Source organism: Mustelus asterias, chromosome 13 (genome assembly GCF_964213995.1).
Source record: "Mustelus asterias chromosome 13, sMusAst1.hap1.1, whole genome shotgun sequence".
NCBI classification, from domain to species: Eukaryota; Metazoa; Chordata; class Chondrichthyes; order Carcharhiniformes; family Triakidae; genus Mustelus; species Mustelus asterias.
This window is the reverse complement of record NC_135813.1, coordinates 48,941,131-48,964,177: the sequence shown is the minus strand read 5'-3', so window position 1 is coordinate 48,964,177 and position 23,047 is coordinate 48,941,131. Positions and strand designations below refer to the sequence as shown.

At 59.0% G+C, this 23,047-nt stretch overlaps 1 protein-coding gene across 1 annotated transcript in view; it reads left to right on the top strand.

Annotated features, from left to right (window-relative positions):
- Nucleotides 1-12,706: 12,706 nt before the first annotated feature.
- Nucleotides 12,707-23,047, top strand: part of ajm1 (apical junction component 1 homolog) — a 43,526-nt gene continuing 33,185 nt past the window's right edge. The window contains exon 1 of the mRNA XM_078226720.1: nt 12,707-12,749. The gene's annotated coding sequence lies outside the window, so the exon portion shown is untranslated. The remainder of the gene's footprint in view (nt 12,750-23,047) is intronic.

Sequence of the window (23,047 nt, the reverse complement as noted above, 5' to 3'; positions counted from 1 at the left end):
ATAATGAGGGGCATAGATCAGCTAGATAGTCAATATATTTTCCCAAAGGTAGGGGAGTCTAAAACTAGAGGGCAGAGGTTTATGATTGTAATATTGATCATGTGCCTAATGATTGTAATATTGCTCGCATGCCCAATGATTTCAATATTGTTCAAGTGCCCAATGGTTGTAATAGTGCTAGTGTGCCCAATGATTGTAATATTGCTCGCGTGCCCAATGATTGTAATACCCAAATCTTTCTCGCATGCCCAATGATTGTGCCCAATGGTTGTAATAGTGCTCACATGCCCAATGATTGTAATATTGCTCACATGCCCAGTGATTGTAATATTGCTAGCATGCCCAATGATTCCAATATTGCTCGAGTGCCCAATGATTCTAATATTGTTCATGTGTTTGTGTGCCGATGATTGTGATATTGCTCATGTTCCCAATGATTGTAATATTGTTTGTGTGCCGATGATTGTAATATTGCTCACATGCCCAGTGATTGTAATATTGCTCATGTACCCAATGATTGTAATATTGCGAGCATGCCCAATGATTCCAATATTGCTCGAGTGCCCAATGATTCTAATATTGTTCATGTGTTTGTGAGCCGATGATTGTGATATTGCTCACGTTCCCAATGATTGCAATATTGTATGTGTGCCGATGATTGTAATAGTGCTCACATGCCCAATGATTGTAATATTGCTCACTTACCCAATGATTGGAATATTGCTCATGTGCCCAATGATTGTAATATTGCTCACGTGCCCAATGATTGTAATATTGCTCACATGCCCAATAATTCCAATATTGCTCAAGTGCCCAATGATTCTAATATTGTTCATGTTCCCAATGATTGTAATATTGTTTGTGTGCCGATGATTGTGATATTGCTCACGTTCCCAATGATTGTAAGATTGTTTGTGTGCCGATGATTGTAATATTGCTCACATGCCCAGTGATTGTAATATTGCTCATGTGCCCAATGGTTGTAATAGTGCTCACATGCCCAATGATTGTAATATTGCTCACTTACCCAATTATTGTAATATTGCTCACATGCCCAATGATTGTAATATTGCTAGCATGCCCAATGATTCCAATATTGCTCGAGTGCCCAATGATTCTAATATTGTTCATGTTCCCAGTGATTGTAATATTGTTTGTGTGCCGATGATTGTGACATTGCTCACGTTCCCAATGATTGTAATATTGTTTGTGTGCCGATGATTGTAATGTTGCTCACATGCCCAGTGATTGTAATATTGCTCATGTGCCCAATGGTTGTAATAGTGCTCACATGCCCAATGATTGTAATATTGCTCACTTACCCAATGATTGGAATATTGCTCATGTGCCCAATGATTGTAATATTGCTCACATGCCCAATGATTGTAATATTGCTCACATGCCCAATGATTCCAATATTGCTCAAATGCCCAATGATTCTAATATTGTTCATGTTCCCAATGATTGTAATATTGTTTGTGTGCCGATGATTGTGATATTGCTCAAGTGCCCAATGATTGTAATATTGTTTGTGTGCCGATGATTGTGATATTGCTCAAGTGCCCAATGATTGTGATATTGTTTGTGTGCCGATGATTGTGATATTGCTCAAGTGCCCAATGATTGTGATATTGTTTGTGTGCCGATGATTGTGATATTGCTCAAGTGCCCAATGATTCTAATATTGTTCATGTTCCCAATGATTGTAATATTGTTTGTGTGCCGATGATTGTAATATTGCTCACATGCCCAATGATTGTAATATTGCCCACGTGCCCAATAATGTTTGATCACTTGCCTGACATTTTCCTGCACATATGGGTTGGGTATGCATTGAAACTCTGGCTCATGTTTTGGGGGTTATATATGTGCACAGATTGAGGATTATTTATCAGACAGGAAACATCGTTACAATTATTCAAGTGCTGCAATGATCAGTGGTTGGTCCTCAGATATTTACACTATATATTAAAGACTTTGCTAAGGGATTGAGTGTAATGCATCCTTGTTTGCTGAACAATGCATAGCTCAATTAAATGTAAGCTGTGTGGTGGACACAAAGTGACTGCAGAGGGTTATAGACAGGTGAAGTGATTGGACCAAACATTGATAGGGAAAGCACAACGTTCCAAAGTGTGAAATTAGCAACTTTGACAGGAGGTATAGAAAAGCAGAATATGTCTTGAAATTAGGAGAATAATAAATATTGGCAATCAGAAAGATTTGGGTGTCCTTGTGTATGAATGACAGAAGGTAACGGTAATTAGGAAGACAAGTGTTTGTCAGTCATTATCTGCATTGTCAGCATCAACAAGTCTTACTACAATTCTATTGGGCTTTGGTAAAATTGACGGAGAAGATCGTTGAGAGACCCCGAGATTGAGTGTGGAGTTGGGTATTTGCTTCAGGTTTTTCTGGTAAATTTTTCTTCAATTTAAAGAAAAGGAAAGCAAAGGTAGTAATCTCAGGATTGCTGCCTGTGCCACGGGAGGGTGAGGACAGGAATGGAGTGAGGTGGAGGATGAATGTGTGGCTGAGGGACTGGTGCAGGGGGCAGGGATTCAGGTTCCTGGACCATTGGGACCTCTTTATGGGCAGGTGTGACCTGTACACACAAAACGGGTGGCACTTGAATCCCAGGGGGACCAATATCCTGGCGGGAAGGCTGGCTACGGCTACTGGAGAGAGTTTAAACTAGATAGGTTGGGGGGAGGGGATCGAGACGAGGTGACTGGGAGCGAGGAAGTTAGCTTGCAAACAGAGAAGGGTTATAGACGGTGCAAGGGGAAGGTTGGATGGGAGATAGAGAAGGGGAGAGCTCAGACCAAAGGATTGAGGTGTGTTTACTTTAATGCCAGGAGTATAGTGAATAAAGGGGATGAGCTCAGAGCGTGGATCGATGCCTGGAAGTGTGATGTGGTGGCCATTACGGAGACTTCGATGTCTCAGGGACAGGACTGGATACTCCAGGTGCCGGGATTCAGATGTTTCAGGAAGGACAGGGAGGGAGGCAAGAGACGGGGTGGAGTGGCATTGCTGATCAGGGATAGTGTCACAGCTGTAGAGAAGGTGTATGCTGTGGAGGGATTGTCTACAGAGTCTCTGTGGGTGGAAGTTCGGAGTGGGAAGGGGTCGATCACTTTGCTGGGAGTTTTCTATAGGCTGCCCAATAGTAACGGGGAGGTGGAGGAGCGGATAGGGAAACAGATCCTTAAGAGTTGCAGTAATAGCAGAGTTGTTGTAATTTCCCAAACATAGATTGGAATATCCCTCGGGTAAGGGGATTGGATGGGGAGGAGTTCATTAGGTGTGTTCAGGAGGGTTTCCTGACACAGCATGTGGACAAGCCGACAAGAGGAGAGGCTGTACTTGATCTGATACTGACCAATGAACCTGGACAGATGTCAGACCTCTCAGTGGGAGAGCATCTTGGGGATAGCAATCATAACTCTATCTCCTTTATGCTTGCATTGGAAAAAGAGAAGATCAGGCAAGCTAGGAAAGTGTTTATATGGAGTAAGGGGAAATATGAAGATATAAGATCCAAGATATAAGGTCCAAAGATGTGCGGGTTAGGTTGATTGGCCAGGTTTAAAAATTGCCCCTTAGAGTCCTGGGATGCGTAGGTTAGAGGGATTAGCGGGTAAATATGTGGGGATAGGGCCTGGGTGGGATTGTGGTCGGTGCAGACTCGATGGGCCGAATTGCCTCCTTCTGCACTGTAGGGTTTCTATGATTCTATGATTCTACGATTGGCTATGCTAAAAATTGCCCTTAGTGTCCTGAGATGCGTAGGTGAGAGGGATTAGTGGGTAAATATGTAGGGATATGGGGGTAGGGCCTGGGTGGGATTGTGGTCGGTGCAGACTCGATGGGCCGAATGGCCTCTTTCTGTACTGTAGGGTTTCTATGATTTCTATGATAAGGCAGCAAATTAGAGGAGTAAATTGGAAGGAGGTATTCTCGGGGAAATGTACTGAAGAGAGGTGGCAGTTTTTCAAGGAATGTCTGTCTAGAGTTCGACAGGACAACGTTCCGAGCAGACAGGGAGGTGTTGGTAGGTTAAAGGAACCGTGGTGCACGAAAGCTGTGCGGGACCTAGTCGAGAAGAAAAGGAAAGCGTACAAAAGGTTCAGAGAGCTTGGCGAAGATAGGGATCTAGATGAGTATACGGCTTGTAGGAAGGGACTAAAGAAGGAAATTAGGAGAGCCGGAAGGGGTCACGAGAAGGCCTTGGCAGGTAGGATTAAGGAAAACCCTAAGGCGTTCTATAAATATGTGAAGAGTAAAAGGATGAGACGTGAAGGAATAGGGCCTATAAAAGGTAAAGGCGGGAAAATCTGTACAGAACCAGTAGAAATGGCAGAGGTGCTTAATGAGTATTTTGCCTCGGTTTTCACAGAGGAGAAGGACCTGGGTGGATGTACTGCGGGCTTGCGGTGGACTGAAAAGATTGAGTATGTGGACTTTAACAAAGAGGTTGTGCTGGAATCTTTGAATGGCATCAAGATAGATAAGTCGCCGGGTCTGGATGGGATGTACCCCAGTGCTGTGGGAGGTGAGGGAAGAGATTGCAGAGCCTCTGGCGATGATCTTTGCATCATTGATGGAGACGGGAGAGGTGCCGGAGGATTGGAGGATTGCGGATGCGGTTCCTATTTTCAAGAAGGGGAATAGGGATAGCCCAGGAAATTACTGACCGGTGAGTCTAACCTCAGTGGTTGGTAAGCTGATGGAGAAGATCCTGAGGGACAAGATTTATGAGCATTTAGAGAGGTTTAGTATGCTCAAGAATACTCAGCATGGCTTTGTCAAAGGCAGATCGTGCCTTACGAGCCTGGTGGAGTTCTTCGAAAATGTGACTAAACACATTGACGAAGGGAAAGCGGTAGATGTGGTTTATATGGATTTTAGCAAGGCGTTCGATAAGGTCCCCCATGCAAGGCTTCTCGAAAAAGTGAGAGGGCATGGGATCCAAGGGGCTGCTGCCCTGAGGATCCAGAACTGGCTTGCCCAAAGGAGGCAGAGAGTGGGTATAGATGGGTCTTTTTCTAAATGGAGGTCGGTCACCAATGGTGTGCCCCAGGGATCTGTTCTGGGACCCTTGCTGTTTGTCATTTTCATAAATGACCTGGATGAGGAAGTGGAGGGATGGGTTGGTAAGTTTGCCGACAACATGAAGGTTGGTGGGGTTGTGGATCGTCTGGAGGGATGTCAGAAGTTACAGAGGAACATAGATAGGATGCAAGGCTGGGCGGAGAAGTGGCAGATGGACTTCAACCCAGATAAATGCGTTGTGGTCCATTTTGGCAGGTCAAATGGGATGAAGGAGTACAATATAAAGGAAAAGACTCTTAGTACTGTGGAGGATCAGAAGGACCTTGGGGTCCAGGTCCACAGGACTCTAAAATTGGCCCCGCAGGTGGAGGAGGTGGTTAAGAAGGCGTTTGGAGGAGGTGGTTAAGAAGGCGTATGGTGTGCTGGCCTTTATCAATCGAGGGATTGAGTTTAGGAGTCCTGGGATAATGATGCAGTTATATAAGACCCTCGTCAGACCCCACTTGGAGTACTGTGCTCAGTTCTGGTCGCCTCATTACAGGAAGGATGTGGAAAAGATTGAAAGGGTGCAGAGGAGATTTACAAGGATGTTGCCTGGATTGAGTGGCATGCCTTATGAGGATAGGCTGAGGGAGCTCGGTCTTTTCTCCTTGGAGAGACGTAGGATGAGAGGAGGCCTAATAGAGGTATATAAGATGTTGAGAGGCATAGATCGGGTGGACTCTCAGAGGCTTTTTCCCAGGGTGGAAATGGCTGCTACGAGAGGACACAGGTTTAAGGTGCTGGGGGGTAGGTACAGGGGAGTTGTGAGGGGGAAGTTTTTCACACAGAGGGTGGTGGGCGAGTGGAATCGGCTGCCGTCAGTGGTGGTGGAGGCAAACTCAATAGGTTCTTTTAAGAGACTCCTGGATGAGTACATGGGACTTAATAGGATGGAGGGTTATAGGTAGGCCTAAAAGGTAGGGGTATGTTCGGCACAAGTTGTGGGGCCGAAGGGCCTGTTTTGTGCTGTAGTTTTTCTATGTTTCTAAATTTAGATTAAGAATTTGGTTCTTACTTCCAAACATTGCCAGTTGAATAGCCTGGTTAAAGAGTGAGCTGCCTGAAGTGGCATTTATCTGTCATTCAGCTGAAAGTAGTTGCTTCGAATAGGCCATAATTACTGTGGCAGGAAGCTGAGCTAATGGTGAGTCATAAGAGGCTCCATATATAAACAGAGAGGGCATCATAGGTTCACTAGATTAATCCTTTGGATGGGTTGGTTATCTTCCGAGTAGAGCTTGTGTAGAGGAGGCCAATGCTGCCTGGATTGAGAGGTGACCTCATTGAAACACACAAGATTCTTCAGGGTCTCCATCAGGTTGATGTTGAAAGGGTGATTCTCCCTGGTTGGAAAGTTTAAACTCGGGGTCAGGATAAGGGATAACCTATTTAAGAAGCATTTGGATGAGCACTTGAAATGCCAAAGCATACAAGGCTGCGGACCAAGTGCCGGAAAATGAGATTAGAATAGATAGTGCTTGATGGCTGGCACAGACATGATGGGCTGAAAGGCCTCTTTATGTGCTGTGAAACTCTATTTATGACAAAGGATCAGTCAGAAGAAGATTGCAATAGTCAAATGCAGAGATAACAAAAGCATAGGTGTGTTTTAGTGGCAGTGAGACTGAGACAGTGACTGCTAGTACTCCCAAGGTTAAAGTAAGTGCTTATAGTAGTGGATTGGAATTAGGTCAGGAGGTTATCTCAGGATATAAAGGTCACCAAGGTTCAGCCTCACACAATGGTCTTGCAGAGAGATGAAGTTAGCCACTATGGAACGGACTTGTGGTGGGGACTGAAGGTCATGGCTTTGCTCTTCCCAAAAGTTAAACACAGAAAATTTTTTATTTGTCCCATACCGAATGTCAGAATTCAGGTGGGAGAATTGGAGATAGGTGAGGGGAGACTGGGTGTTGTTAGTGACATGTTGGATAATGTCTCTGAGGGGCCTTGAATGAATGAGAAATAGAAGGTGATCAAGGATAGATCTTTGGGGGACACTAGAGGTAACGGTGTGTGACTGGGAAGAGGAATGGTTCCCTGGCAACAATTAGAGAAGAATGGAACCCAATCCCATCCAGCCGGTTCACAGCAGAGAGGTGTTGGAAGGGGATACTGTTGTCAAAGTGCCAAAGGCTGCAGGCAGGTCAGGAGGTCAAGGAGCAAAGTTCACCTTGACCACAGCAGATAGGATGTGAGTAAAGGAATGACCAGGACCATTTCAGTACTGTGGTAGGAATGCAAACCTAACTGGAGAGATTCACCGTAATCATAGAAAATGGCTCATCTTCAAGGATGAAGAACATTCCTGAAGAATTTGTGTTCTTTAAAAGACACTGTCCATTAAAGGGTTAATACAAGGGATGGGATTTTCCAGCCAAGCTCGCCCCAAAGCCGGAAAATCCTGCCCCAGGTCAATGGACCATATGTCCCGCCTGCTACGAAAATTCCACCCAAGGACTCTGGTTGCTGCTGTTCCTGGAAAAGACAGCATTTTACAAGGAAAGGTAATTAGGCAGTTTTAAAGTAGCTGGAAAGCTCTTGAACCTGATGGTCTGGTTACAAAAGGGTCACATGGTGGTTTATGGCTTTGCAAAGAAAAACTGCTGTTAAACTGGGTTTTTAAAAAGCTGGGTTTGGTTTGGAAAAGAGGATCGATTGCCTTGGTGAAACTCCTACTCCCATCCCAAACAGAAAGTGAAGAGAAGTTGTTCTGAAATCACTCGATGTTCTTAAATCAATGGACTGCAAGTTTCCATAAAATATGTCTGAAAAGTAAGGCAAGAGTCATCGATCGTTTCACAGAGCAGGGCTGAGAGCAATCTTAAAACCCCAACACCATGTCAACAACTCCACCCTTTATCCTTTACCCTGCAACAAATAACTTTTAACCTTATGGAATGTGAGTGAATTAGGGTATTTAGAAAGAGTAATTATACTTTCAGATTTCATATTAATGTTGCCTATTTGGCAAGTCTGGTTTTATAATAAACTAATAACTTTGTTGTATTTTTTGTAGAAACCTGGGATTGACTGGACATTCATGGGTTAAGCACAGATTTGACTGTATTGCTGGCTGGAGAAATCATTGAAATATATGTTGTGACCCATGTAGTGGAATTAAAGCCAGACAGAGCACTCCTCCCAGCTCCACCATCATCAAGTGAAAGATGGGCATAGACTTTAGAGACAGCATCACTTTCAAGGACTTTGCGAGGAAAGAGAGATTGGAGATGTGAAGATAAGTTTTCATAGAAACATAGAAAAACTACAGCACAAACAGGCCCTTCGGCCCCACAAGTTGTGCCGAACATATCCCTACCTATAAGCCTCCATCCTATTAAGTCACATGTACTCATCCAGGAGTCTCTTAAAAGACCCTGTTGAGTTTGCCTCCACCACAACTGACTGCAGCCGATTCCACTCGCCCACCACCCTCTGTGAAAAACTTCCCCCTAACATCTCCCCTGTACCTACCCCCCAGCACCTTAAACCTGTGTCCTCTCGTAGCAGCCATTTCCACCCTGGGAAAAAGCCTCTGAGAGTCCATCCGATCTATGCCTTTCAACATCTTATATACCTCTATTAGGTCTCCTCTCAACCTACGTTTTTTTTCAAGGACAATTGGGTCTCAGGGGGTTTTCCGAGGAATGTGATGATTGATGGAAGGGGGGACAGCAGGGGGCACTATCCCAGTGGAGAGAACAACATCAGTTAACCTGGAGAGATGGAGAACCAGTTGGGTGACAGACAGTTTATTGAATTGGGATTGAGTGAGAAGACCAGAGTGGTGGGGGAGTGGGGGGGGTGGGGCAGTCTCCTGGATGATAGGACCTTGGAGAGGGTGGGGAGAAACTGGAGTGTGATTGTGGCTTGAGCAGGAGGAACCAGAGTGAAGGTTTGTCTTGGTGAGAGGGGAATCCAAAGCTATTAACACTGTTCAGTCTCTTTCAATATCCCTGAATCAATTAAAACATAATCCCTGTCCCCGGAATATTCCTTCACTTCAAATATTCATCTAATTTTCCTTTGAAAAAGCATTAGTTCTCAGCATTAAACTCCTATATTAAGAAGCCTCACATCTGTGGTGGGTAAGTGGTTGGAAGGTATTTTGAGAAACAGGATCTACAGGCATTTAGAGACGCAAGGAGTGATTCGGGACAGTCAGCATGGGCTTTGTGAGTGGAAAATCATGTCTCACAAATTTGATTGAGTTTTTTGAAGGGGTAACCAAGAAGGTAGATGAGGGCAGTGCAGTTGATGTTGTCTACATGGACTTTAGCAAGGCCTTTGACAAGGTACCGCATGATAAGTTGTTGCATAAGGTTAAATCTCACGGGATCCAGGGTGAGGTATCTAAATGGATACAAAATTGACTTCTTTACAGAAGCCAGAGGGTGGTTGTAGAGAGTTGTTTTCAAACTGGAGGCCTGTGACCAGTGGTGTGCCTCAGGGATCAGTGCTGGGTCCACTATTATTTGTCATTTATAGTAATGATTTGGATGAGAATATAGGAGGCATGGTTAGTAAGTTTGCAGATGACACTAAGATTGGTGGCATAGTGGACAGTGAAGAAAGTTATCTCCAATTGCAACGGGGGTAGGGCCTGGGTGGGATTGTGGTCGGTGCAGACTCGATGGGCCAAATGGCCTCCTTCTGCACTGTAGGGTTTCTATGATTCTATGATCTTGATCAATTGGGCCAGTGGGCTGACGAATGGCAGATGGAGTTTAATTTAGACAAATGCAAGGTGACGCATTTTGGTAGATTGAACCAGGGCAGGACTTACTCAGTTAATGGTAGGGCATTGGGGAGAGTTACAGAACAAAGAGATCTAGGGGTACATGTTCATAGCTCCTAGAAAGTGGAGTCACAGGTGGACAGAGTGGTGAAGAAGGCATTCGGCATGCTTGGTTTCATTGGTCAGAACATTGAATACAGGAGTTGGAATGTCTTGTTGAAGTTGTACAAGACATTGGTAAGGCCACACTTGGAATACTGTGTGCAATTCTGGTCACCCTATTATAGAAAGGATATTATTGAACTAGAAAAAGTGCAGAAAAGATTTACTAGGATGCTACCGGGACTTGATGGGTTGAGTTATAAGGAGAGGCTGGATAGACTGGGACATTTTTCTCTGGAACGTTGGAGGCTGAGGGGTGATCTTATAGAGGTCTATAAAATAAGGAGGGGCACAGATCGGTGAGATAGTCAATATCTTTTCCCAAAGGTAGGGGAGTCTAAAACTAGAGGGCATAGGTTTGAGGTGAGAGGGGAGAGATACAAAATTGTCCAGAGGGGCAATTGTTTCACACAGAGGGTGGTGAGTGTCTGGAACAAGCTGCCAGGGGTAGTAGTAGAGGCGGGTACAATTTTGTCTTTCAAAAAGCATTTAGATAGTTACATGGGTATGATCAGTACAGAGGGATATGGGCCAAATGCGGGCAATTGGGATTAGCTTAGGGGTTTTAAAAAAAAGGACGGCTGGACAAGTTGGGCCGAAGGGCCTGTTTCCATGCTGTAAACCTCTCTGACTCTAAGCACAGTCCTGGGAGAAATTCCACTGGATTCCAGAGTGAGATAACTTTGGTTAAGAATGTTCCTGACATTCCTGAAACCCCAGTTCATGTTATAAAATTTCTCCGATAACATAAAGCCTTGCATTGGGGACAAAGGAGTGTGTGATGCATGGGTTTCTCAGTGTGCTGTCTTTTTCTCTCCCTCTCTCTCTGTATTTGCTTATCTCTATCTGGAAACATAGGGACAGATCAAACTCCTTGCTTCCACCATTCAACTGGGACATGGCTGATCTGTGACCTAATGCCATTTGTCCCAATCCATTAATACCTTTGGATATACCGATATACTCACAGTCTAATGTTTAGACTTTTGCCTGTTAGCCTACTCCCCAGCCAAAGGAAATAGATTCTCTCCAGTGGCTTCATTCTACCCTTTCTGTTCCCTTGAATATCTGAAAACTTCCATCAAATCATCCCCAATCATCTAATTTCTGGGAATAGAAAATAGGAGGCTATTCAGCCCTTTCAGCCTGCTCCGCCATTCATTATGGTCATCCAACTGAATAGCCTGATCCTGCCTTCCCCATATCCTTTGACCCCTTCACCTTAAGTGCTATATCGAACTTATTTGTGAAAACATAGAATGTTTTGCCCTCAATTGTTTTCTGTGATCATGAAATCCATAGGCTGACCACTCTCTGGGTGAAGAAATTTCTCCTCATCTCTGTCCTAAACAGTCTACTCTGAATCCTCAGACTGTGACGCCTGGTTCTGGACACCACCACCATCAGGAACATCCTTCCTGCATCTACCCTGTCTAGTCCTGTTAGAATTTTATAGGTTTCTATCAGATCCCCCTGCCTCCCTGCCCCCACCCCCCATTCGTCTAAACTCCAGTGAATATCATCCTAACTGACTCAATCTCTCCACATGCATCCCACCACCCCAGGAATCAGTTGGTAAACCTTTGTTGTACTCCCTCTATAGCAAGAGCATCCTTCCTCAGATTAGGAGACCAAAACTGCACACAATATTCCAGGTGTGGCCTCACCAAGGTCCTGTATAATTGCAGCAAGACATCTCTGATCCTTTACTCAAATCCTCTCACTATGAAGGCCAACGTACCATTTACCTTTTTAAAAATCGCCTACTGCACCTTCAGCGACTGCTTTACTAGACATCCAGGCCTCATTGCACATTCAATCCAAGTTTGTCTAATTTCTCTGCTAATTTATTCTGTGCTTCCTCTACCCTTCTTAAGGTTGCAATGTTCACAACAACTCCAGATGTGCCCTGACAGAGATTGGAATATCTGAAATAAAAACAGAAAATGGTGCAAAAACTCAGCAGATCAGGCAGCATCTGTGGAGAGAGAAACAGAGTGAATGTCCAGACAGAGATTTCCATTATGCCCTCTCCACTCTTGTCTGAAACTGCTCAGCCATGTCTGATCCAGGTCAGTAATTCGGCTTCAGTCAGTTGAATGTCAATGTTAGCTCACAATCTCTTCTGAGGGATTTTATCAAATGCCTTTTCGCTATCTCTCTCTTTATCTCGATTTCACCCTCCTTGATTTCTCTCATCTTTCTCTGACCGTCTCTTTCTCTCTTTCCCTTTGCTTGTGAACGGCACTTTCTGTCTCTGTCACTCCTCCTCTCTGTGTCATTGTCTCTCTGTCACGGTGTTTATCTCGCTGTCACTCTCGATCTTCTTGTCACTGTGTCTCTCACTCTCCCTCACTGTCTCTCTCTCTCTGTTTCTGTCTGTCTCTCCTGTGCTTCTCTGTGTGTGTCACCCCCTCTCTGTGTCTCTGTCTCAGCCTGGCTGGTACCGGCAGGGGCAGTATGATCGGTTGGGAAGCTGCATTCTTCCAGCAGATGTGGGACTGGCTGTGATTCTCTGACCCAAACCCAGAGAGGGAAAGGGACCGGCGGATCCGCAGGAGGAGGAGGCGGAGGAGGAGGAGGCAGAGTGAGTGCGGCGAGAGGCAGCAGCAGCAGCGGAGACAGGCACTGGCAAGAGGCACCAGCGGAGACAGGCACTGGCAAGAGGCACCAGCGGAGATAGGCACTGGCAAGAGGCAGCAACGGCCGCATTGATGGATAGCGGGACAAATGAAGGAGGCAGCAGGTGAGAGAATGGCTCTGAAGCCCGGGGAGGGAGACAGGCTGAGAGCCGGAGCGGGGGAGACACAGCGGAGACCCCGCCGAGCCCTTCAACCTGTGGAATGGAGAGAAGCAGCTTCACTCACACTCCCTCCCTCCCTATCCTTCCCCCCGATATATACCCTCACCCTCATTTCCCATCACCCTGCTACCCCCACCCCCACACCTGACCAGAAGGCAGAGGAGAAGAATTAGGCCATTCGGCCCATCGAGTGTGCTCGGCCACTCAATCATAGCAGCTACATTTCTCATTCCAAATCACCCCTCTCCCACACCCCTCACCTTCCACCCCCTCTCTCTTCCTCCCCCCTCCCCCTCCCTCTGCCCCCTCCCCCTCCCTCTGCCCCCCACCCTCTGCCCCCCCTCCCCCTCCCTCTGCCCCGCCTCCCCCCCACCTCTGCCCCCCTCCCCCTCCCTCTGCCCCCCCTCCCTCTGCCCCCCCTCCCTCTGCCCCCCCTCCCCCTCCCTCTGCCCCCCCTCCCCTCCCTCTGCCCCCCTCCCCCTCCCTCTGCCCCCCCTCCCCCTCCCTCTGCCCCCCCTCCCCCTCCCTCTGCCCCCCTCCCCCTCCCTCTGCCCCCCCTCCCCCTCCCTCTGCCCCCCTCCCCCTCCCTCTGCCCCCCTCCCCCTCCCTCTGCCCCCCCTCCCCCCTCCCTCTGCCCCCCCTCCCCCTCCCTCTGCCCCCCCTCCCCCTCCCCCCCCTCCCCCTCCCTCTGCCCCCCCTCCCCCTCCCCTCTGCCCCCCTCCCCCTCCCTCTGCCCCCTCCCCCTCCCACTGCCCCCCTCCCTCTGCCCCCCTCCCCCTCCCTCTGCCCCCCCCCTCCCTCTGCCCCCCCTCCCTCTGCCCCCCTCCCCCTCCCTCTGCCCCCCTCCCCCTCCCTCTGCCCCCCTCCCCCTCCCTCTGCCCCCCCTCCCCCTCCCTCTGCCCCCCCTCCCCCTCCCTCTGCCCGCCCTCCCCCTCCCTCTGCCCGCCCTCCCCCTCCCTCTGCCCCCCTCCCCCTCCCTCTGCCCCCTCCCCCTCCCTCTGCCCACCTCCCCCTCCCTCTGCCCCCCTCCCCCTCCCTCTGCCCCCCTCCCTCTGCCCCCCTCCCCCTCCCTCTGCCCCCCCTCCCCCCCCCTCTGCCCCCCCTCCCCCTCCCTCTGCCCCCCCTCCCCCTCCCTCTGCCCCCCCTCCCCCTCCCTCTGCCCCCCCTCACCTCCCTCTGCCCCCCTCCCCCTCCCTCTGCCCCCCTCCCCCTCCCTCTGCCCCCCTCCCCCTCCCTCTGCCCCCCCTCCCCCTCCCTCTGCCCCCCCTCCCTCTGCCCCCCCTCCCCCTCCCTCTGCCCCCTCCCCCTCCCTCTGCCCCATCTCCTCCCTCTGCCCCTCCCCTTCCCTCTGCCCCCTCCCCTTCCCTCTGCCCCCTCCCCTTCCCTCTGCCCCCTCCCCCTCCCCCTCCCTCTGCCCCCCTCCCCCTCCGTCTGCCCCCCTCCCCCTCCCTCTGCCCCCCTCCCTCTGCCCCCCTCCCCCTCCCTCTGCCCCCCTCCCCCTCCCTCTGCCCCCTCCCCCTCCCTCTGCCCCCTTCCCCCTCCCTCTACCCCCCTCCCCCTCCCTCTGCCACCCTCCCCTTCCCTCTGCCCCCTCCCCTTCCCTCTGCCCCCTCCCTCTGCCCCCCTCCCTCTGCCCCCCTCCCTCTGCCCCCTCCCTCTGCCCCCTCCCTCTGCCCCCCCTCCCTCTGCCCCCCTCCCTCTGCCCCCCTCCCCCTCCCTCTGCCCCCCTCCCCCTCCCTCTGCCCCCCTCCCCCTCCCTCTGCCCCCCTCCCCCTCCCTCTGCCCCCCCTCCCCCTCCCTCTGCCCCCCCTCCCCCTCCCTCTGCCCCCTCCCCCTCCCTCTGCCCCCCTCCCCCTCCCTCTGCCCCCCCTCCCCCTCCCTCTGCCCCCCCTCCCCCTCCCTCTGCCCCCCCTCCCCCTCCCTCTGCCCCCCCTCCCCCTCCCTCTGCCCCCCTCCCCCTCCCTCTGCCCCCCCTCCCCCTCACTCTGCCTCCCCGCCACCTCCCTCTGCCCCCTCCCCCTCCATCTGCCCCCCCTCCCCCTCCATCTGCTCCCCTCCCCCCACCCTCTGCCCCCCTCCCCCTCCCTCTGCCCCCCTCCCCTTCCCTCTGCCCCCCTCCCCCTCCCTCTGCCCCCCTACCCCTCCCTCTGCCCCCCTCCCCCTCCCTCTGCCGCCCGACCCTCTGCCCCCTCCCCCTCCCTCTGCCCCCTCCCCCTCCCTCTGCCCCTCCCCCTCCCTCTGCCCCCTCCCCCTCCCTCTGCCCCCTCCCCCTCCCTCTGCCCCCTCCCCCTCCCTCTGCCCCCTCCCCCTCCCTCTGCCCCCTCCCCCTCCCTCTGCCCCCTCCCCCTATCTGCCCCCTCCCCCTCCCTGCCCCCTCCCCCTCCCTCTGCCCCCCTCCCCATCCCTCTGCCCCCCTTCCCCTCCCTCTGCCCCCCTTCCCCTCCCTCTGCCCCCCTTCCCCTCCCTCTGCCCCCCTTCCCCTCCCTCTGCCCCCCTTCCCCTCGCTCTGCCCCCCTCCCCCTCGCTCTGCCCCCCTCCCCCTCCCTCTGCCCCCCTCCCCTTCTCTCTGCCCCCCTCCCCCTCCCTCTGCCCCCCTCCCCCTCCCTCTGCCCCCCCCTCCCCCTCCCTCTGCCCCCCCTCCCCCTCCCTCTGCCCCCCCTCCCCCTCCCTCTGCCCCCCTCGCCCTCCCTCTGCCCCCCTCGCCCTCCCTCTGCCCCCCTTCCCCTCCCTCTGCCCCCCTTCCCCTCCCTCTGCCCCCCTTCCCCTCCCTCTGCCCCCATCCCCCTCCCTCTGCTCCCTCCTCCTCTCTCTGCCCCCCTCCCCCTCTCTCTGCCCCCCTCCCCCTCCCTCTGCCCCCCTCCCCCTCCATCTGCCCCCTCCCCTTCCCTCTGCCCCCCTCCCTCTGCCCCCCCTCCCTCTGCCCCCTCCCTCTGCCCCCCCTCCCTCTGCCCCCCTCCCGCTGCCCCCCCTCCCTCTGCCCCCCCTCCCTCTGCCCCCCCTCCCCCTCCCTCTGCCCCCCCCCTCCCTCTGCCCCCTCCCCCTCCCCCCTCCCTCTGCCCCCTCCTTCTGCCCCCCTCCCCTCTGCCCCCCTCCCCCTGCCTCCCTCCCCCTCCCACTGCCCCCCTCACCGTCCCTCTGCCCCCCCTCCCTCTGCCCCCCTCCCTCTGCCCCCCCTCCCTCTGCCCCCCCTCCCTCTGCCCCCCCTCCTCCTCCCTCTGCCCCCTCCCCTGCCCCCCTCCCTCCCCCTGCCCCCCTCCCTCAGCCCCCCTCCCTCTGCCCCCTCTCCCCCTCCCTCTGCCCCCTCCCCCTCCCCCCCTCCCTCTGCCCCCTCCCCCTCCCCCTCCAGCTCCCCCTCCCCCCTCCCTCTGCGCCCCTCCCCCTCCCCCCCTCCCTCTGCCCCCCTCCCCCTGCCCCCCTCCCCCTCCCCCCTCCCTCTGCCCCCCTCCCCCTCCCTCTGCCCCCCTCCCCCTCCCCCCCCTCCCTCTGCCCCCCTACCTCAGCCCCGCTCCCCCTCCCTCTGCCCCCCTCCCCCTCCCTCTGCCCCCCTCCCCCTCCCTCTGACCCCTCCCCCTACCTCTGCCCCCTCCCCCTCCCTCTGCCCCCCACTCCCCATCCCTCTGCCGCCCCCCTCGCTCTGACCCCCCCCGCCCCCCCCTCCCTCTGCCCCCCCTCTCCCTCTGCCCTCCTCTCCCTCTGCCCCCCTCCCCCTCCCTCTGCCCCCCCTCCCCCTCCCTCTGCCCCCCCTCCCCCTCCCTCCCCCTCCCTCTGCCCCCCTCCCCCTCCCTCTGCCCCCCCTCCCCCTCCCTCTGCCCCCCCTCCCTGTGCCGCCCCCTCCTCCTCCCTGTGCCCCCTCCTCCCCCTCCCTCTGCCCCCCCTCCCTCTGCCCCGCCCTCCCTCTGCCCCCTCCCTCTCCCTCTGCCCCCCTCCCCCTCCCTCTGCCCCCCTCCCTCCGCCCCCTACCTCTGCCCCCCTCCTCCTCCCTCTGCCCCCCTCCCCCTCCCTCTGCCCCCCTCCCCCTCCCTCTGCCCCCCTCCCCATCCCTCTGCCCCCCTCCCCCTCCCTCTGCCCCCCTCCTCCTCCCTCTTCCCCCTCCCCCTTCCCCCTCCCCCTCCCTCTGCCCCCCTCCCCCTGACCCCACTCCCCCTCCCCCTGCCCCCCCTCCCCCTCCCCCTGCCCCCCCTCCCCCTCCCTCTGCCCCCCTCCCCCTCCCTCTGCCCCCCTCCCCCTCCCTCTGCCCCCTCTGCCCCCCCTCCCCCTCCCTCTGCCCCTCCTGCCCTCCCTCTGCCCCTCCTCCCCAGCCCTCTGCCCCCCTCCCCCTCCCTGTGCCCCCCTCCCGCTCCCTGTGCCCCCCCCTCCATCTGCCCCCCCTCCCTCTACCCCCCTCCCTCACCCTCTGCCCCCTCCCTCACCCTCTGCCCCCTCCCTCACCCTCTGCCCCCTCCCTCACCCTCTGCCCCCTCCCTCTCCCTCTGCCCCCCTCCCTCTGCCCATGCCCCCCTCCCTCTCCCTCTGCCCCCTCCATCTCCCTCTGCCCCCTCCTCCTCCCCTCCCTCTGCCCCCCTCCCCCTCGCTCTGCCCCCTCCCTCTGCCCCCCTCCCCATCCCTCTGCCCCCTCCCCCTCCCTCTGCCCCCTCCCCCTCCCTCTGCCCCCTCCCCCTCCCTCTGCTCCCCCTCCCTCTGCCCCCTCCCTCTGCCACCACTCCCCCTCCCTCTGCCCACCATCCCCCTCCCTCTGCCCCACTCCCTCTGCCCCCCTCTCCCTCCCTCTGCCCCCCTCTCCCTCCCTCTGCCCCCCTCTCCCTCCCTCTGCCCCCTCTCCCTCCCTCTGCCCCCCTCTCCCTCCCTCTGCCCCCCTCTCCCTCCCTCTCCCTCCCTCTGCCCCCCTCTCCCTCCCTCTGCCCCCCTCTCCCTCCCTCTGCCCCCTCTCTCTCCCTCTGCCCCCCTCTCCCTCCCTCTGCCCCCCTCCCCCTCCCTCTGCCCCCCTCCCCCTCCCTCTGCCCTCCTCCCCCTCCCTCTGCCCCCCTCCCGCTCCCAGTGCCCCCCCTCCCCCTCCCTCTGCCCCCCACTCCTCCCTCTGCCCCCCCTCCCTCTGCCCCCCCACTCCCTCTGCGCCCCCTCCCCCTCCCTCTGCCCCCTCCCCCTCCCTCTGCCCCCTCCCTCTCCCCCTCCCTCTGCCCCTCCCTCTGCCCCCCCTCCCCCTCCCCCTCCCCCTCCCTCTGTCCCCCTCCCCCTCCCTCTCCCTCTTCCCCCTCCCCCTCCCTCTGCCCCTCCCTCTGCCCCCCCTCTACCACCCCCACTGCCCCCCCTCCCCCTCACTCTTCCCCCACTCCCCCTCCCTCTGCCCACCCCCTCCCCCTGCCCCCCTCCCCTTTCCTCTGCCCCCCCTTCCTCTGCCCCCCTCTCCCCTCCCTCTGCACTTCACCCCCTCCCTCTGCCCTCAATCCCCTTCCCTCTGCCCCCTTCCCTCTCCCTCTGCCCCCCCTCCCCCTCCCTCTGCCCCCCTCCCCCTCCCTCTGCCCCCCTCCCCCTCCCTCTGTCCCCCTCCCCCTCCCTCTGCCCCCTCCCTCTGCCCCCCTCCGTCTGCCCCCCTCCCCCTCCCTTTGCCCTCCTCCCCCTCCCTCTGCCCCCCCACTCCCTCTGCGCCCCTCCCCCTCCCTCTGCGCCCCTCACCCTCCCTTTGCCCCCTCCCCCTCCCTCTGCCCCCCTCCCCCTCACTCTGCCCCCCTCCCCCTCACTCTGCCCCCCTCCCCCTCACTCTGCCCCCTCCCCCTCACTCTGCCCCCCTCCCCCTCACTCTGCCCCCCTCCCCCTCACTCTGCCCCCCTCCCCCTCCCTCTGCCCCCCTCCCCCTCCCTCTGCCCCCCTCCCCCTCCCTCTGCCCCCCTCCCCCTCCCTCTGCCCCCTCTGCCCCCCCTCCCCCTCCCTCTGCCCCTCCTGCCCTCCCTCTGCCCCTCCTCCCCAGCACTCTGCCCCCCTCCCCCTCCCTGTGCCCCCCTCCCGCTCCCTGTGCCCCCCCCCTCCATCTGCCCCCCTCCCTCTACCCCCCTCCCTCACCCTCTGCCCCCTCCCTCTCCCTCTGCCCCCTCCCTCTGCCCATGCCCCCTCCCTCTCCCTCTGCCCCCTCCATCTCCCTCTGCCCCCTCCTCCTCCCCCACCCTCTGCCCCCCTCCCCCTCGCTCTACCCCCTCCCTCTGCCCCCCTCCCCATCCCTCTGCCCCCTCCCCCTCCCTCTGCCCCCTCCCCCTCCCTCTGCCCCCTCCCCCTCCCTCTGCCCCTTCCCCTCCCTCTGCTCCCCCTCCCTCTGCTCCCCCTCCCTCTGCCCCCTCCCCCTCCCTCTGCCCCCACTCCCCCTCCTTCTGCCCACCCTCCCCCTCCCTCTGCCCCACTCCTTCTGCCCCCCTCTCCCTCCCTCTGCCCCCTCTCCCTCCCTCTGCCCCCCTCTCCCTCCCTCTGCCCCCCTCTCCCTCCCTCTGCCCCCCTCTCCCTCCCTCTGCCCCCCTCTCCCTCCCTCTGCCCCCCTCTCCCTCCCTCTGCCCCCCTCTCCCTCCCTCTGCCCCCCTCTCCCTCCCTCTGCCCCCCTCCCCCTCCCTCATGCCCCCCTCACCCTCCCTCTGCCCCCCTCCCCCTCCCTCTGCCCCCCTCCCCCTCCCTCTGCCCTCCTCCCCCTCCCTCTGCCCTCCTCCCCCTCCCTCTGCCCCCCTCCCCCTCCCTCTGCCCCCTCTGCCCCCCCTCCCCCTCCCTCTGCCCCTCCTGCCCTCCCTCTGCCCCTCCTCCCCAGCACTCTGCCCCCCTCCCTCTACCCCCCTCCCTCACCCTCTGCCCCCTCCCTCTCCCTCTGCCCCCTCCCTCTGCCCATGCCCCCTCCCTCTCCCTCTGCCCCCTCCATCTCCCTCTGCCCCCTCCTCCTCCCCCACCCTCTGCCCCCCTCCCCCTCGCTCTGCCCCCTCCCTCTGCCCCCCTCCCCATCCCTCTGCCCCCTCCCCCTCCCTCTGCCCCCTCCCCCTCCCTCTGCCCCCTCCCCCTCCCACTGCCCCTTCCCCTCCCTCTGCTCCCCCTCCCTCTGCTCCCCCTCCCTCTGCCCCCTCCCCCTCCCTCTGCCCCCACTCCCCCTCCCTCTGCCCACCCTCCCCCTCCCTCTGCCCCCACTCCTTCTGCCCCCCTCTCCCTCCCTCTGCCCCCCTCTCCCTCCCTCTGCCCCCCTCTCCCTCCCTCTGCCCCCTCTCCCTCCCTCTGCCCCCCTCTCCCTCCCTCTGCCCCCCTCTCCCTCCCTCTGCCCCCCTCCCTCCCTCTGCCCCCCTCCCCCTCCCTCATGCCCCCCTCCCCCTCCCTCTGCCCCCCCCTCCCTCTGCCCCCCTCCCCCTCCCTCTGCCCTCCTCCCCCTCCCTCTGCCCTCCTCCCCCTCCCTGTGCCCCCCTCCCGCTCCCATTGCCCCCCCTCCCCCTCCCTCTGCCCCCCACTCCTCCCTCTGCCCCCCCTCCGCCTCCCTCTGCCCCCCTCCCACTCCCTCTGCGCCCCCTCCCTCTCCCTCTGCCCCCCTCCCCCTCCCTCTGCCCCCTCCCTCTCCCCCTCCCCCTGCCCCTCCCTCTGCCCCCCCTCCCCCTCCCTCTGCCCCCCTCCCCCTCCCCTCTGCCCCCCTCCCCCTCCCTCTGCCCCTCCCTCTGCCCCCCCTCTACCCCCCCACTGCCCACCTCCCCCTCACTCTTCCCCCCCTCCCCCTCCCTCTGCCCACCCCCCTCCCCCTGCACCCCTCCCCCTTCCTCTGCCCCCCCTTCCTCTGCCCCATCTCCCCTCCCTCTGCACTTCACCCCCCTCCCTCTGCCCTCAATCCCCTTCCCTCTGCCCCCTTCCCTCTCCCTCTGCCCCCCTCCCCCTCCCTCTGCCCCCCTCCCTCTGCCCCCCTCCCCCTCCCTCTGCCCCCCTCCCCCTCCCTCTGCCCCCCTCCCCCTCCCTCTGCCCCCTCCCCCTCCCTCTGCCCCCCTCCACCTCCCTCTGCCCCCCTCCCCCTCCCTCTGCCCCCTCCCCCTCCCCCTCCCTCTGCCCCCTCCCCCTCCCTCTGCCCCCCTCCCCCTCCCTCTGCCCCCCTCCCCCTCCCTCTGCCCCCCTCCCCCTCCCTTTGCCCCCCTCCCCCTCCCTCTGCCCCCCTCCCCCTCCCTCTGCCCCCCTCCCTCTGCCCCCCCCTCCCTCTGCCCCCCTCCCCCTCCCTCTGCCCCCCTCCCCCTCCCTCTGCCCCCCCTACCCCTCCCTCTGCCTCCCTCCCCCACCCTCTGCCCCCTCCCCCTCCCTCTGCCCCCCCCCTCCCTCTGCCCCCCTCCCCCTCCCCCCCTCCCCCTCCCTCTGCCCCCCTCCCCCTCCCTCTGCCCCCCTCCCCCTCCCTCTGCCCCTCCTCCCCAGCCCTCTGCCCCCTCCCCCTCCCTGTGCCCCCCCTCCCCCTCCCTGTGCCCCGCCACCATCTGCCCCCTCCCTCTACCCCTCCTCCCCTCCCTATTCCCCCCTCCCTCACCCTCTGCCCCCCTCCCTCTCCCTCTGCCCCCCTCCCTTTGCCTCTGCTCCCCTTCCTCTCCCTCTGCCCCCTCCCTCTCACCCCCTCCCCCTCCCTCTGTCCCCCTCCCCATCCCTCTGCCGCCCTCCCCCTCCCTCTGCCCCCCTCCCCCTCCCTCTGCCCCCTCCCCCTCCCTCTGCCCCCCACCCCCTCCCTCTGCCCCACCTCCCCCTCCCTCTGCCCCACTCCCTCTGCCCCCCTCCCCCTCCCTCTGCCCCCTCTCCCTCCCACTGCCCCCCTCCCCCTCCCTCTGCCCCCCTCCCCCTCCCTCTGCCCCCCTCCCCCTCCCTCTGCCCCCCCAATCCTCCCTCTGCCCCCCTCCTCCTCTCTCTGCCCCGCTCCCCCTCCCTCTGACCCCCCCTCCCTCTGCCCCCTCCCCCTCCCTCTGCCCCCCCAATCCTCCCTCTGCCCCCCTCCCCCTCCCTCTGCCCCCCCTCTCCCTCCCTCTGCCCCCCTCCCCCTCCCACTGCCACCCCTCCCCCTCACTCTGCCTCCCCACTCCCTCTGCCCATCCCCCCTCCCTCTTCCCCCCTCCCCCTCCCCCTCCCTCTGCACCCACTCCCCCTCGCTCTGCCCCCTCTCCCCCTCGCTCTGCCCCCTCCCCCTCCCTCTGCCCCCTCCCCCTCCCTCTGCCCCCTCTCCCCCTCGCTCTGCCCCCCTCCCGCTCCCTCTGCCCCCCCTCCCCCTCCCTTTGCTCCCCCTCCCTCTGCCCCCCATCCCCCTCCCTCTGCCCCCTCCCCCTCCCTCTGCCCCCCCTCCCCCTCCCTCTGCCCCCCTCTCCCTCCCTCTGCCCCCCCTCTCCCTCCCTCTGTCCCCCCTCCCCCTCCCTCTGTCCCCCCTCCCCCTCCCTCTGTCCCCCCCTCCCCCTCCCTCTGTCCCCCCTCCCCCTCCCTCTGTCCCCGCTCCCCCTCCCTCTGTCCCCCCTCCCTCTGTCCCCCCTCCCTCTGTCCCCCCTCCCTCTGTCCCCCCTCCCCCTGTCCCCCCTCCCCCTCGCTCTGTCCCCCCTCCCCCTCGCTCTGCCCCCCCACCTCGCTCTGCCCCCCACCCCCTCTCCCCCCTCCCACCCCATCCCCCACCCCCCTCCCCCTCCCACCCCACCCCCTCTCCCCACTCCTACCCCAACACTCCCCCTCCCTCCCCACCCCTCCCCTCACCCCCTCCCCCTCCCACCACTCCCCCTCCCACCTCCCTCCCCCTCCCCCCTCCCTCCCCCTCCCCAACCCTCCCTTCACCACCTCCCCTCTCCCCCCAGCCCCCTCCCACCCCTCCCTCCCCCTCACCCTCCCTCCCCCTCCCTCCCCCTCCCTCCCCCTCCCTCCCCCTCCCGCCCCCTCCCTCCCCCTCCCGCCCCCTCCCTCCCCCTCCCTCCCCCTCCCTCCCCCTCCCTCTGCCTCCCTCCCTATTCCTCCCACCCCTATTCCTCCCACCCCTTCCCTCCCCCTCCCTCGACCTCCCTCCCGCTCCCTACCCCCCCTCCCTTCCTCCTGCTCCGCCTCCTGCCCTCACTCCCCCCTCCCTCACCCTGCCGCCCCCTCCCTCCCTCCCTCCCCCTCCCTCGCTTCCCCCCACCCTCCCCACACCTCCCCCTCCCTCCCCCATCCCTCCCCCTCCCTCCCCCATCCCTCCCCCTCCCTCGCTCCCCATCCCTCCTCCTCCCTCGCTCCCCATCCATCCCCATCCCTTCCTCCTCATCCCTCCCTCC